This window comes from Lactuca virosa, chromosome 4 (genome assembly GCF_052849685.1).
Source record: "Lactuca virosa cultivar CGN04683 chromosome 4, Lactuca_virosa_CGN04683_v6, whole genome shotgun sequence".
NCBI classification, from domain to species: Eukaryota; Viridiplantae; Streptophyta; class Magnoliopsida; order Asterales; family Asteraceae; genus Lactuca; species Lactuca virosa.
In genome coordinates, this window is record NC_136429.1 from 291,232,365 (window position 1) to 291,247,984 (window position 15,620).

The following is a 15,620-nucleotide window of genomic DNA, read 5'->3' on the forward strand; positions in this document are numbered from 1 at the left end:
TATGTAATTCTAACTTGATATATTCATATGAATCAATGTTATTATGTTAGTTAGGATGAATACCTTGGAAAGTTCATATTTGCATGTATAATTGAGAAAACATAGATCCAAGGTATTTAGGGTTGCATGTACACTTAGGAGTGATAGAATGCTCAAAACCCAACAGTGGTATCAGAGCCTAGGCTTGTTTTCTTGTTATACTTGCAAAAACTGCTTAAAAATCGAAGTTTTTTGCTTTCTGAACAGCAGACTCGCCGAGTCCATAAAGGGACTCGACGAGTCCATGCCTTAAAAGTGTTCAAAACGATCCAACTCGTCTTGTTGGTTCATGCACTCGACGAGTTGGACCCCCTGACAGCATATCTCCGAGTTTTTTTGGCTGGAAATGGACTAGGAACATTACCATAAGTTGTTTTTGAACTTATAAACTTGTTTTTGATGTGGTAATGTTCATACTAATCCAATTTCAAAGATAATTGTCAATAGATTCATGTTTTGTATTAGTTTAAGTGTTATGCTAATTACATGAAAAAGTTTGATTCCAATTATCTTGTTCATATGAGTTGCTTAGATTAATAGAAAAGGTTGATTAATTATGTGTCTTTGATCCATTTTAATCTAAGAGTTGATTCTAAAATGTGTTTGTGTAACTTGTCCTCAAGTTACATGAAATGTCACATTTAAGTTTCTTAAAACTCATAAAAGTTGGCAAAGGTTACAAAATAAAGACTCTTGTCCTCATTAAATGGTTTTATGACTCCATAACTTGTCCTCAAGTTATGGAGGTTCAAGAGTCACTTCATCAAATAATAAAAATGTGTAACCTTAATTAGTTCCATAAGTTACAAAAGAAGAAGAGTTACATTCTTTAATAGTTTAAAGTCTTCCATAACTTGTCCTCAAGTTATGGAACTTGAAGAGTTTTAATTAAAACTACTTTAAACTCATGAGTTATGGAATTAATTAGTTATGAATAGTTTCAAAACTTGCCCTCAAGTTTTGGAATTTGTAAAGTTTCCCTTAAGAATACTTTAATTCCAAGTTAAGCCCTTAGAATTTTAAAAGTTAAAATTCAACCCTTGTACTTTATAATATTATAAGTTAAATATATATATATATATATATATATATATATATATATATATATATATATATATATATATATATATAAGAGCAAGTCAGTCTTACCATTAGTAGGCCTCATTCACGAAGCCGGTCTATAAGGGGGGTATAAGGCTGTTGCCTATAAAATGGCAGCTTAATGGGTGTCCACTCTCACCCACCGCTTCCTTGACTGGTGGAGGGTCGTTAGCCGAACAGGTAGGACAAGGACTATAATTCTCCCTTCATTAAAAGTATTAATGATAAATACTAAGTAACTAAACACTTATAAATTCCCAATCTTAGTTACTTAGGAAAATGTGAATAAGGTGCTAATCCATGAAATTACACTTTGCACTTTGTATCTACCGTTAGTGGAGCTCGTGTGGTTAACCGGCACACTAACCTGGATTTAACAAGGTAGGCAAAGGGTAACTTAATATTTATCATAGCATCGGTGGAGCTCGTGTGGTTAACCGGCATATCGATTGAGGGGTAAATATTAAGGGTACCAAGTATATTTACATGGTTACTTCACACCTTGTTTTGTGATCCTCGGCATCCCAGTCACAAAACCTGAAGGGCACACCCGAGATTGAAACATGCCATTGAACAGTTCAATGAATCTCAAAAGATCTAGGAGTTTCAAATCCAATTAAAACTTAATTATATTTCGTTTTTCATGGTGGAAATTGGTAAATCGTCATTTACCTACCTTCAAATATTTTATAGCCTAGATTACGGCATCTCTCTTCCAAGTTATGAAATAGTTTGTTGGGTCCTAGCCTTAATATTTCATATTGGGTGTTATATTAAGGGCTTTGAATCAACTATCTTGAATATCTCCCAAAAGATGTCTAGCTCAGACATCTATGATCTTCCCAAATCTTTTGGAAATTTACTTCCTCCACCTCCTCCAATTATTCTCCCTAACCCACAAGTTCAAGGTCACTCAAGCCCTAATGGCAAGGCAAGGTCTAGGTGTGATCACATCTTAGAGATGAAGTCACATATTGACAAGCCGGGAGAGTTGGGTGTCAAAGTCTTGAGAAAGTTGGATGTTCAATCACTTTCTAAGTCACATAGTGAGTTCCTTTGGGACTACTATGAAATAGACTATGACATGACCCTTAATGATCTTATCTATTTGCTTGGTTAGCAATGATTTGAGGACTAGTAAAGCAAATTGATTAGGAGATCAACTTCCCAATGGACATTGCCAATGGTAACATTGGATATCTACAAAAACCTTCTCATCCCAAAGAAAGGGTTTGACCATAGTCAACTAGGTTGACCAAATGGTAAAGAGAAAGGCTAAGTCCGAGATAGTTCCATTACCAAAGAGTCCATATGTTTATCTTGACAAAGGAAGGGGCATTGATTGCGAAGCTGCCTATTTACCTGAAAGATCATAAGGTTGATCAAGCCAAGAAGTTTGACTCTACTTTAGGTAAAGTCCACTATCTAACTCTGTTAAGTTTCTATTCTGAGATTCTTGTTACATGATGTGACTGGGTCACATGTTGATGTTTTAAGAATCAAAGAAATGTGAAGAAACTTAAAGGAAGTATATGCTGATTCTGATCGCGAAGATAGATTTCGATCGCATGGTTTGGTGATCAGAATTTCTGATGATGTTACTTAGGTGTTATGATATATTGCTTAGGAATAGATAACCACAAGTGTTTCATATGCATTTGCACTTTAAGGATAAGTTTTTTCCGCAAAGTTTTGAAATAAAATAAAAGGTTTTAATTTTATATTTATTTTAAATATCGTTACAAGTGGCATTTGTAAAAAATGGTTGTTTATATGATTCCATTGATAGCAATATTTGAAAAAAAAATGGACTTGATTCTTTCGTTTGTGGTAGTGTCATAATTTACCAAATAAGGAAACATTCTCATTCCCAAGGCTTCAGTTGGATAGAAACTTGGAATCATGCAAGTTGAATAGTATGATGAATGAGAACTTTCAAGCATTGGAAAATTAAGACTTGTTCACATGGATGTGTGAATCAAGTGAAGGACTAAAGGGATCGAGTACACATTTTTGTGCACTGGTCATGTCCACCACAAAGCTCGTTAAGACTATTCGTCATGATTTACTAAAGTTTAGTAAATATGGTTATACTTACAAGTTTAAGTATAATTCTGAAACATTGGAAAAGTCTCAATGTATGGCAGAACGAATGGGAAGAATCAACTTAGGCAAAAAGATAAAAGTTTCTCAAATCTGAAAAGATGGGAGAGTACTTTAGTATCATGTTTTGTGATCATCTTAATGATTAAAGAACCATATCACAATTGGTCTTCTAAGGACATCTTAGTGCATTTTTATGGCTAAGAAGAGGAGTCATGAATTGTTGAAATGGTTAAATCAAGAAGATGAGTCATACCTCGTTCCAAAACAAGTCTTAGAGTCATACTCCAAGACTATAAGTTGAGTGACATATTTTAAAGAAAGGTTTATAACACTTGTCAAATGTAAGAGTAAAGTGTCCTACTCTTGTACATTTGAAGTTTGTAAGTTGTGATGTTTTGGATTAAACAAAGACCAACTAAGGCCAATTGTGTGAAGTGTTTGTCTTGATAAAGAATCCGCACTATCCCTTGAATATTTGACAAGAGAGTCTTATATGTCAAGAGGACAGTGGGAGTCTTAAAGGTCTTGAAAGTCTCAAGAACTAATCAAGAATAAAACCTGAGGTTCTTCACTAACACACGACTTGAGGTTTATAACCTATCGTGTTGACATAATTCTATTTTTGTGCCCATTCCAGTTAAAGTTGGCTTTGCATATGAGTTCTTAGAGTTCTCATTTGGTTGCATAACAACTTGGAAGCAATGGTAGGCCCTGTACTGCCAGGTGGCAAGAAGTTAAGATTGCACAAGTTCAATCCATATGAGTTCGGATTTGTTACTAACCTAGTCTTGTGATTGTGGTCTTGACAGATTCACGTGGATAAGAACACATACACCATAAAATCTAAGGGTCATAAGGTTTCTCTCCGATTCATGAAAAATGATGGTGAGGAAACACTTCCACCAAGTAGATTTGAAGCAGATGGCAAAAGGTCTAAACAATTGAGACTATAATTACGGCATCCCTTTTCATAGTTCTGAAATTGTTTAGACACACATACATGCTATCTAAGGAAAGGTGTATGATTTTTATAAAGTTTTATCAAAGCAATCCCGTATCAGAAGTCTGAACTTTGGTAAGAAAGTCAATAAAGTATTGATATCTAGAAGTCCAGCTGATTTCTGAGTACATGTCAAAGCTAGTGGGAGCATAAGTGTTATGCTAATAATCATCATGTTAGTAGGAGCATGATAATTATGATAAAGGTTGCAAGTTAGCAATGTTAATTATAGAAAACAAAAGTTTCAATTCGTGGAGTTGCAGGGGTTGGAAAGTTGTTTTGCTATAATTAAGGGAGAGGAAATTATACTTCATTTCAACTCTAAAAGCTTAGATTGAGACCTTAATCATCTTTAGTCAAGAATATATATATGAATTTCATGTTGGATTGGTTCAACTTAAGGAAATTTCATATATTGCGTTCTCAAAATTGGATTATGATTACGGCATCCCTCTTCATAGTCAAATTTAGAGAACATGGCAAATAAAAATATTGTAGCAAAAGACTAGTCTAGAATCATGTCTTTATGTGAGACATCATGAATCGTGTCCCATTTGCTTTGGGTACAGGATCGATTGCATGTGCTATAATATTTGTCCTTTCTAAATTTTCCAAATTCCCAGAGGCATTAAGAAGGGAAAAGGTCTAGAATTGGAAATGACTAAAAGGATTAAGCAATTGTCGAGGACAATCTAAGGTTTACCAAAGATTGGTAGCTCAAGGACAGTTGGAAGTATACTGTTAATATTGGAAGGACCATATTGACATATTCTGAAAAAAGAGGCATCTCTTGTTCAGAAGTGATAGTCAAAATGAGAATATTGAGTCGTCTCCATAGGTGGAAGTTATCTGTGTAAGATTAGAAAACTTAATGCAAGAAGCATGTTCAAAGCAATGTACTTTGAATATGAGACTTAGTTTCCATGGAGTTAAACTCCATTGGAATACCTTATAATGACTGCTGACAAGTCTTTGTGACTTTGTACATATTCATTACAGGAAGGTTAGGGCATATAAGTTTAAAATCTGAACAGTTTTCGATAAATGATAGGAATTTGAAATTCTCACATTTTTCGATAAGGATTTGGAAATATGAAATTAGAATCATTGAAATTATGTTCAATTGGTTTATTTCACAAAGTAAGGATCATAGAAAAACATAAAGTGCATACTTGGTGTATGGCAAAGCTATTGTTTAAGAAAAACATAGTGTAGATGCTTGGAGCATGGGACAACTAGTGTTTTTTAATTCAAGTATAAAGTTGATAAAACCGAAACAATGAATAATGAGTAATCAGTATGGTGATAAATAAAAGTGTTTATTTATATTCATAGGGTTTGATACCATATTTTTGATTCATTTATTCTTGTGTTCCTCTTTGTATGTTTTGACTTCCAGAATAACTAAGTCGCTCTTCCTGAACGATTAAGTTATTCAAACCATCCACAGTCGGTCATATGTTGGAAGTAGATATGAATCAAGACTGTCATGAGTTGGCTTGTAGAGGTCCAAGTTGGTGGACAAAGTGGTGCTACAACACTCATGAGTGCTCATAAGTTCTGAGTATTGGATTCAACCCACGCTCATTTGAATCACTTCATGGATTTTATCACGAGTGATCATGAGACGATAATATCTTATATTCTTCAAACCTAGAGATATGAGTTGTTACTATGAGTTGGTTATACATTGATTGCACGAAAACACATTGGTAACTCGATGTTATAAAACGTGCCTTTGTGTATGATTCAACAAGTAGTAGAACAAGCATATGAGTCGAAGTTTATCCATTCCTTTTACCTTCGGGATAAAAGCGATATCTGTGGGCCCCTCGATGATTTAGCGATGACACATGTGAGTACTTGGCCAAGCCAGGACTGATTTGATTTGTTCAATCAGTCAGTCGTCATGAATCGGAAATTGGGAAACAACAAATGGACTGAGAGAATGATTGATAATCCATGTCTCAGTCCATATGATATCTAGAATGGAGGAATATATGATCACTTATCTAATGGACAAGTCATTGACAAAGGTCAGAGATCATCGGCAAGGTCAGAGTTCGACGGAAGCTTTTGAGAGCTACGATTGCCAGTCGGTTCTTGAAGTCATACACAATAATAGTTTTAGACTTATCCAAGTGGGAGACTGTTGGATTAATGTCTAAGTCCATAACTATAATTGGTAAGACTTGACCCGACCCGGCATGGTCCATTTGGGTTGCATGGCATCATGCATTTGGATAGACTATAATGAGAGAAATAACACTTAAGGTTGGTTAATATATTATAAGTTAAAATATATTAATAAGATTATTTAATTAGTATTGATCAAGAATTAATCTAGTATTAATTAAGTGATCAAAATAAGACTAATTAAATATATGGGTTGATTGTGTAAATCATCCATACTTATATAGTGGGCTAAAGCTCCATGGATTGTCAAGTTGGGCTAAACCCCATAAGATGCTCCATGGATGCTCCATGGTGTATTTGTACCCATGGATCATGGAAATGAAAGGCCATGCCAATTAGGGTTTACATGGTGTAACCCTAACTATATAATGATCTTATTCTTGGAGAAAATTGGCCACTTTGTGTGATAGAAAGGGCTAGCCGATTTGATGAAGTGTTCCAATTCTCTCAAGTTATTCCAAGTGTATTTGGTGTTGTGTGAACCATTTGAGGTGTCACACTTGGGGCACTAGGCACTCAAGCTTCATGAAGTCATTCTACATCAAAGTGGTATGTAATTCTAACTTGATATATTCATATGAATCAATGTTATTATGCTAGTTAGGATGAATACCTTGGAAAGTTCATATTTGCATGTATAATAGAGAAAACATAGATCCAAGGTATTTAGGGTTTCATGTACACTTAGGAGTGATAGAATGCTCAAAACCCAACAGTACGGTGTGTAATGTGGAGGTGATATGGGGTGGGGTGGGTGTTAGTGTCAACTTGTGGTAATGGGTATATAGCTATGAGGGTGAGGTGTGGTGAGTGGGATAAGGTAAATAAGGGGTGTGGTTGGAGTGAGAATATGGGTATGGGTGTGAAGGTATGGGTTGGGTGGGTGTGGGGTAGGTATGTTTGTGTGTATGTGGTGTAGGTTATATGAGGTGAAAGTGGGTGGGCGTAGGAGTGTGGGTGTGGATGTGGTGCGAGGTGGGTAGCAGAGTGTTGGTGTGGGGGCGGTAGAGTTGGGTGGATGGTTGGTTGTTATTGATATAGTTGTAGGGTATGGAGGTGTGGTAGGGTAGGCTTCGACCGGGCTAGTGGGAATGAGCTTTAAGCTCTAAGCTATAAGCCTTAAGAGTTAAGCCATAAGATATAAGCCATATGTCATCAACCATAAGACTTAAGCATTAAGCCATAAGTCAATATCATAACCCACAACCCCTAAGCATTAAATCATAAGCCATACGCCTTACACCATAAGTCTAAAACCCTAAACATTAAGCCCTAAGATATAGACCATAATCTATTAGCCTTCGGCCCTATGATATAAGCTCTAAAGTCTAAGGCATACACCATACAGAACAAGCCATAAGTCATATGTCATAAACATTGGCCCTAATACTTAAGCCATAATCTATGAGCCCTAAGTTATAAGTCATATGCTATAAGCCCTAAGCCTAAAGCTAACCATAATTCATAAGTCATAAGCCCTAACCCCTAAACCTTAACTCCTAAGCCAAAAGCTTTATTCCCTAAGCATACATCATAAGCCATAAGCCATAAGCCATAAGCTATAAGCCTCAAGTATTAAAACATAAGTCCTAAGACATAAATCATAAGTCATAAGCCCTAAGTCCTAGTCCATAAGCCTTAATCCATTAGCCTCATGTATTAAGCCACAAGTATAAACTCAAAGCTAAAAGCCAAAAGTTGAAAATGATATGCCTTAAGTCCTAAATCATAACACCAATCTTTAAGGTTTAAGCAACAAGCCATATCTTTATGTATACACTGATATACATATAGATACCCCCCCCCCCCCCAAACACCCTATATTTATAATTGAATATTATAACACATAGGTACATATAATTTAAAAATAATTTATCTGTAAGTATAAATAAAATTATTAAACTAGAGACTCTTTATTTTCTAATATTTGTAGTTTTCTCGCTAGAATGAAAGGAATACTTTTAAAACCATTATTTTGTTTATGAAATATTATATATATATATATATATATATATATATATATATATATATATATATATATATATATATATATATATATATATATATAAGTCCAAAACCTAATAAAATTAAAAAATATATTATTTTCATATAAACATCTTAATCCAAATAATTTCAATTTCCTTCTACATGAAATGTATAACCGCCACAAAAATATTCTTTTCCCCCTTTCATATAAATATGAATGGTGAAATTTTTCCTCCCAACCCCAAATTTTGACCGCCTTACATTCGAATCATTCGAAGTTCACCCAAAAATCAAACTTTGCATCTCTTAAGATTAAGAACACCATACGATGCTCTTTCCCTTCACTATCTTTCACTCTCTCTTTCTCTTTCTCTTTCTCTCTCTCAATAGTTTTAATTCTGCAACTTTTCCCCACGTGCACAGCAGCAACGACGATGATATCGACGTCGACCAACAGCCATCAAGTTAAAGACGGAGATATTAAAATTAAGACAAGAGAAATCGAGAGGGCATCATCTTCGATTCATCCATTGTTCATCTTCTTGGGTCGTCATCATCTTGCATGACACTGACCTTTTAGTGAACACTATAAGTAATCATATTTTTCTGCTTTTCCTTTCCGCTTTTTTCCTCTTATTCACTGATTTCCAATTGCTCTTGCAATCTTGCTCCGATTCATTGATTGCCATTGATTTTTGACAACCAATCAAAAAAGCAATAATTGAAAATTGTACTACAATTGATTCACTTATTGCCATCGATTTTTTCTCCTTTGATAATCTATTTGCACCATTGTTTGATAATTGACACTTGCTCTTGTCTATTATTGCGATGCTGAATTGGTTTACTTGAGTTATTCAACAACAAACCCTAATTTCATATCTTATAAATACAAACCCTACAAACAATAGGTGTCATCTAAATTTTTGAATCCATCTCCCAGCCCCGTTCTTTGTTTTCAAAATTTAAATGGGACTGACAGTTGATGTAATATTCTTCTTCAGTTAATGTATGTGATGTATATTCATCTTCTAAATTCATCTTGTTCATGGAGATTACTTCGTTCACGATGCAATTCATAGTAATAGTACATTCTATTACTTTTATAATTTTGTATTTATATATTCACTTGATTCTTGGAAGATGATTTTTTAGTTTTATTTCCAAGTTAGGGCATTCTTTTTATGAATTTTGGTGTGGCTTTACTGACACTAGCAACCACCATCCAAAGTGTCAACTCTATTTAATTTCTTCTTCATTTTGTTGTTAATTGGTAAGGATCATCTAGGAAATTAGATATTTAATTTCTTCTTCATTTCGTTGTTGTTGCTTTACTCAGTTTTTATATTATTTAGATATTGATTCTTGTGAACTAATGGAATTGGATGATTGAAAATGTCGGAAGGTATTAATAGAGTAATTTAGAGCAGAAAGTATGTTTGGATCTAGGAGAGAGCCATTATGGTCAATAAGGGACCAACACTGAATCACCCTTCATGCATCAGTTAACATGGGCCATACTTATATCAACCACTTGCAAACAAATACAAAGGTACTACCATGGGCGCTTCAGTCATTAGTCAATCAGTTGTTGATGAAGGATCAATGAATAGAATAAAAGGGTCTGGAATATTGAACTCAGTTGATATTAGTGGTGTTGGTGAACCAAGTAACAGTAAATAGATGTCTAGAATTCATGTTCATGAGCCAGAATCTTATACTCCTATTTTTTTATACTTTATATGATTGAAGACTTGATTTTTTTAACAATTTAACAGATTAATTTGTGATCAGAAGCTGAAAAGGTGCATTCTAAAGATGAACGCTATTGTTGGTATTCTCAATGAACGCTATTGTTGGTATTCTCTAAAATGGAATATAAGAAAACTAGAACAATTTTACTACAAAAGGGTAATATGGTCTTTTACTTTCTTTGGGTTCTGGATGCAGAAATTGGTACAAACCATAGTAACGACTTATGTCCCCTTCAAGAGGGTGTTTTGGTAGACTTAGAGGATCCCTTCAGATGCAACTTTAACCATTTGTTTTGTACATGTTTACATCACTCCAATTGTTCTATGACCAAAATAAGTCCCAAAAGTCATTTGATGTAGCCAATTCATCATTTTTTTGACATACATAATAAAAGACACATGACCATAAACCACTAAAAGTAACTTTTTGAATTAATATTATCAATATATTTTTATTATTGAGGATTTTGGTGATAAAGCACAAAATACATTCATAAGTCACCAGTATAAATACTTACAACAACATATTTTTGTTTTATGAAGGCTATTCTTTAAATTTAGTCATACACTAGTAACAAAAGAATCACCATTACATAATTATAGTCACACATTTAATGGCCATACTATAATTATACTGATTAGACATTATATTTCTTCTATAACTAGAGTTATTCATAGACACTCATAATAATTGTAAACATAACCAAATGCAACTTACACTCATAATATTTATTTTTTCTCAAAGCCAAGTCATCATATTTAGACACCTATAATAAAAGATATATGACCATAAACCACTAAAAATAACTTGTTTTCTTGCTTTTACTAAGTCACTATTTAACACCACCCTATGGACACACAAATATTTAATGTGGCCATATGTATCGCCTGTTAGCTACATTGGATTTCAAGTGTCTAAAAAGGCACCATGATACAGAAACATATACAATTGTCTAATATCACCAAATATTTATCTATTGTCTCATATAAAAAAAGTATAATAATGTCAATCGGTAATTATAGTAGATGGTGACATATGGCCACAGTGTTCGAGTGTGGCTAATAATTGTCACATTTGGTACAATTAAGTGTGGTTAAAGTTTTAATTACCTATAAAATGGCCACACAAAATAATTTAAATGTATCAAAAAACAGACTCTAAATTTTTTTAGTGACCTTTGGCCACACTTTAAATAAAAAGTGTGACAAGATGTTTTTCGGAAAGTGTGACCGTAGGTCATTTTTGTACTAGTGATGGTTGCGAATTGCATAATTTCGAATAATTAGAATTTTAGTGACGACGGCTGGTTTCCATGTGGCCTTGTGAACCCCTATTGTATGAGGATTTGATTTGCAATCAATTGGCAAAGACTTGTGGGTTTGTCTCACATTGATCTTTCTTAATTCCATCGAGACGAATTTCGAGGAAGAAATCCAGTTTAAGTGGGGAAGAGTTGTAACATCCATTTTCCAGATCGATTAGCTAAAGAATTATGAACTCTAAGGATATGGTTTTGAGTAAAAGCATACAGCCGTGGAGCGGAAGTTAGGGTATTGTGGTGTGGAAACTAGGGTATCGCGACGCAACCACATTTCTAAGTTACGGCGCGGTTTGGTTCCTATATGCGGCGTGATGGAGGCAACAACCCACAACCCTAGGTCTCAAGCCTTGGGTCATATTTAAGGAAATACATGTTTACGACTTGCTCTATCTTCATCCTCCTTCCTCCAAAGAGAAACCCTAATCCTTGTATGTGCCTTATGTGTGTGTTCTTGGTGTTTTGAGCTTGGAGGTGCATTGGAATGAGAAGATGGAGAGCTTATTGCTTGGAGTGTGGTTTCTACATCAGATATGATATCTCTTGCATCTTTTGGAGTTGGAAGAGGTATAAAGCTCACACCTTTTTGATTTCTTAATCTTATATTATGGATGTAATCTTTTTTTTGGTCCCTTGTATTTCCTTTGGATTTGGAAGAACTTTGGAGGTTTAGAATGGATTATTTATCTTCTGGACCTTGTTTGAGTTGGAAAATTGAGAGGTTTTGCACCACCTTTAAACCTTGCATGAGTTATGGTCATTTTTGGTCAAATTGAGAGTTAGGGTTTGAGTTTTGGACATGGCTTGATGGTGTAATAGACAAATTTAGAAACTTTATCCATTAAGTCCCTTAGAAGCTTTATATGTGAGCTTTTGAGCTCTAGACATGAAGGGATAAGAGCTTAATTGATTAAGTTGTTGGAACATCAACCGTGGAGCGGTGAAGTGGATGTTGCGACTAATTTTTCATTTAGTATCTGCAACTCGGACATGGTATTTGGTCGCGGAGCGAAGGCTATTGACTGTTGACTTTAACTGTTAACTTTTTGACCCGTTTGACTTTAGGTTAAACTTTAAGGTTTTGGGTTATACACTGTGGTTTAAGTCTCTGTTGGTTTAGACAATTCATGTAGCTGATTCTTTAAGACTATGAATGATTGATTCAGCTCTTGATTCATGTGTCTTCTCATTATAATATTGTAGGACACTAGGTATCATTGTATGTTTGTTTCCTTTGTGACTCTTGCTGGTATGCTTGTGGTTTGGGCTCGCTTATATACTTGTTGGGTAAGGTCGTTGGGATGGGCTCGTTGGGCTAGACTCGCTTATGTGTTTAATTGAGTTATGCTCGTTATTGTATATCATGTGGTATCTTAGGGAACTCACCTAACCTTTATGTTTACAGTTTAAGTTAATGTTTCAACTACTTTCAGTAATAAAGGGAATGACATGGCGTGACTGAATCTAATCTACGTTATTGTAATTTTTGTATTTGGTGTTAATTTGCCTAATTTTATAATGTAAACAATTAGTTGATTACCTTTGAGAATGAAATTAATATATTTTTTTTCTTTTATATTAAAATTAAAAAATTGGTTTGAGAATTTAGGATGTCACCAAAAACCCATGTTAAGCGGTTAGATTACATAGTTTTTCAAAATTGGATGGTAAAATGTATATTAATAATAAAATATATACACTATCAATACTAAAATCTGTATCAGTAATATGAAACCACTAATACTTTTTAAACAAAAAGTAAAAATTAATAATCAAAGGTATACAAAGGCTATAGTAATTACTAATAAAACATGTACAAAGAAATACTAATTAGTGCTTTTTTATAAATTTTTGATAGTTTGTTACCTTTGTAAATCATTTATGTTACCGTTGTAAATCATTTCCTTAACGCAAAATATAACTACTGGTTATAACAAACGTAAACGATTTAAAAAGAAATGAATGTTTGGTAAATTTTAAATGGCAAAATAAACAAAATTTTAAATGACAAAATAAAGTAGTTTGTAGCTTTAGAATTCAATTATCAAGATATATTTCATCAAAACCAGAAATGGAACGTCAGATTTTTCATTTATTCAACAAAATATTTCTAGTTTTTAGATTAAAATCCATAAAATAATTAAAAACACAATGAAAAGCACAAGATAGAGTCACAACTCCCTATTCACACAACAGTCTACTGCATAACTGAATGGTAACGTACAATCAATCAATGTTTTCATTGGAATCTGGAACCTGCTTCTTCCCAGAAATGGCTTTATTATTATGCATCCAGACCTTGAGAACTTGTCGTTTAACTCCAACCTCTGCGCAAAATCTTTGCACCTCTGGATCATCTTCCCTTGGTATCCTCCACCCTACCTTTTCTGCAAATTCAAGCATTTTCTCCTTCTGATCCTGCGTAAATTTCGACCTAAATCTCTTCTTCGCCACTCCGTACGGCGCCACCGCCGTGAAATAGAGCTCCTCACTCGAGGATTCCGTTGCAGCACCACTTCCCCCCACCGCCATTCTGACTGGGGGAGCGTTGATGGAAGATACCCAGTTTGGGTTGTGGTGGAGGGAGACTGTTGACGTTGACGTACGCTGGTGATTGTTGAACAATGGTGAGTGGGAGGGTAATGGAGGAGGGAGCTGGAGAAAAGGTCCGGCTGTAACGGCGGCGGCGGTGGTGGTTTCTTTGCGATGGAAATTACGGTGGCAATTGCAAGCAGCACATTTAAGTGCTTCTAGGGTTCCGTCATCACCTGAAGGCATGAACTCACCGCATCCGTCGGTGATACTCCCACCGATGTTGGCCGCATAGTTCTTCAAGCACTCTCGGTATCGCGGTGGAGGTGACTTTAAGAGCCTAGATCCGACTGATATGGGTGTAGCTGAAGCTCCAGACCCATCAAACCGATCTGGGTCGGACCCATGATCCATGATTTCTGAGGAGGATTCATGAATCAACTGGTGGTTGTTGTATGGAAATGAAGAAGTCTGCATTCTTATCTCTTTGTCTGTACCACTCATCTCCATTAATGCTTCTTGATTAAACCCTAAAAAACATGCTTTGAATAAATACCCATAAATTATTACTAGGATTTCCATTCTTTAAACCAAGAAATGTAACATTTTGTCATAAATACATGAACGCATCTCATAAAATAAAAAAAAGACAAAAATTCGACAGATTAATTTTGCTTATCCAAAGAGCTTGAATTAGTTCTGATGTTTTGAATTAAATTTTGAGGTTAAAATTCAAATGAATTATTAAATACAGATGTGGTTTCTTAAATGCTTCAAAACAATAAAAAAAATTTAAACTTAATTAGTTTAATCTAGTTATACTCTTATTTGTAGGTAAAAGCGACTCATTGACAATGAACTTTTCATAACGATTGGGCTGAACACGAGTTTGCAACAAAATTATGAAAGCTTAGGGTCTACTAAAGAGAATATAAATCTGATTTATGGGTGCATAACCCAGATATATGTATCTCATGTGATTAGATTTGTTCAAAAAGGAATTCTGTGTGTGATTGAGTGTGTGTTTTTAGGGATCTTGATTGTGGGCCAAACAACAAAGAAGAAGGTGTACCTGAAGTAGTAGAAGCCGAAGAGAAACATGCACCCTACTTTGTTAGTGAAAGAATTAGGGTTTACGTAGTATTAGAGCATATGGTGTGGGTGATGGGTGGGTGTTTCAGAGGTTCCAACAAGGGACAGCTTGGTTGCTTGAGATGAAGCTAAAAAATATGGATGGGGGAGAAAGAGGGAGAGAGAGAAAGAGAGTGGGAACCCAAGAGATGACATAACATGACACTTGAATATGATTTTTTGTTGTTTTGTTTTCTTTATGCTTTCAAAAAGATCATATCTCCATAGGTGAAATTTAGCTCCATGTTTAGGGTTATTGTGTTTTATGATAATAAAAATGTTATGTTATATATATATATATATATATATATATATATATATATATATATATATATATATATATATATATATATATATATATATAGAAAAGTTCAATAGAGAACCATAATTATTTGTTCTTCAAGGAATCAAATCTTTTTTTCAATTTCTAGAATTTATTATTTATCAAAAAAAAAA

At 34.4% G+C, this 15,620-nt stretch overlaps 1 pseudogene across 2 annotated transcripts; it reads right to left on the reverse strand.

Moving 5' to 3' along the window:
- Positions 1-13,573: 13,573 nt before the first annotated feature.
- On the reverse strand, positions 13,574-15,385 carry LOC145108381 (zinc-finger homeodomain protein 2 pseudogene; annotated as a pseudogene). 2 transcript variants are annotated; one of them, XR_013708228.1, is made up of 2 exons: positions 15,106-15,385; positions 13,574-14,563 (listed from the first exon to the last, which is right to left on the reverse strand). The product of XR_013708228.1 is annotated as a zinc-finger homeodomain protein 2 pseudogene, transcript variant X2 (transcript). The 2 variants fall into 2 exon arrangements; XR_013708227.1 differs by having other exon boundaries at positions 13,574-14,575.
- Positions 15,386-15,620: the final 235 nt, after the last annotated feature.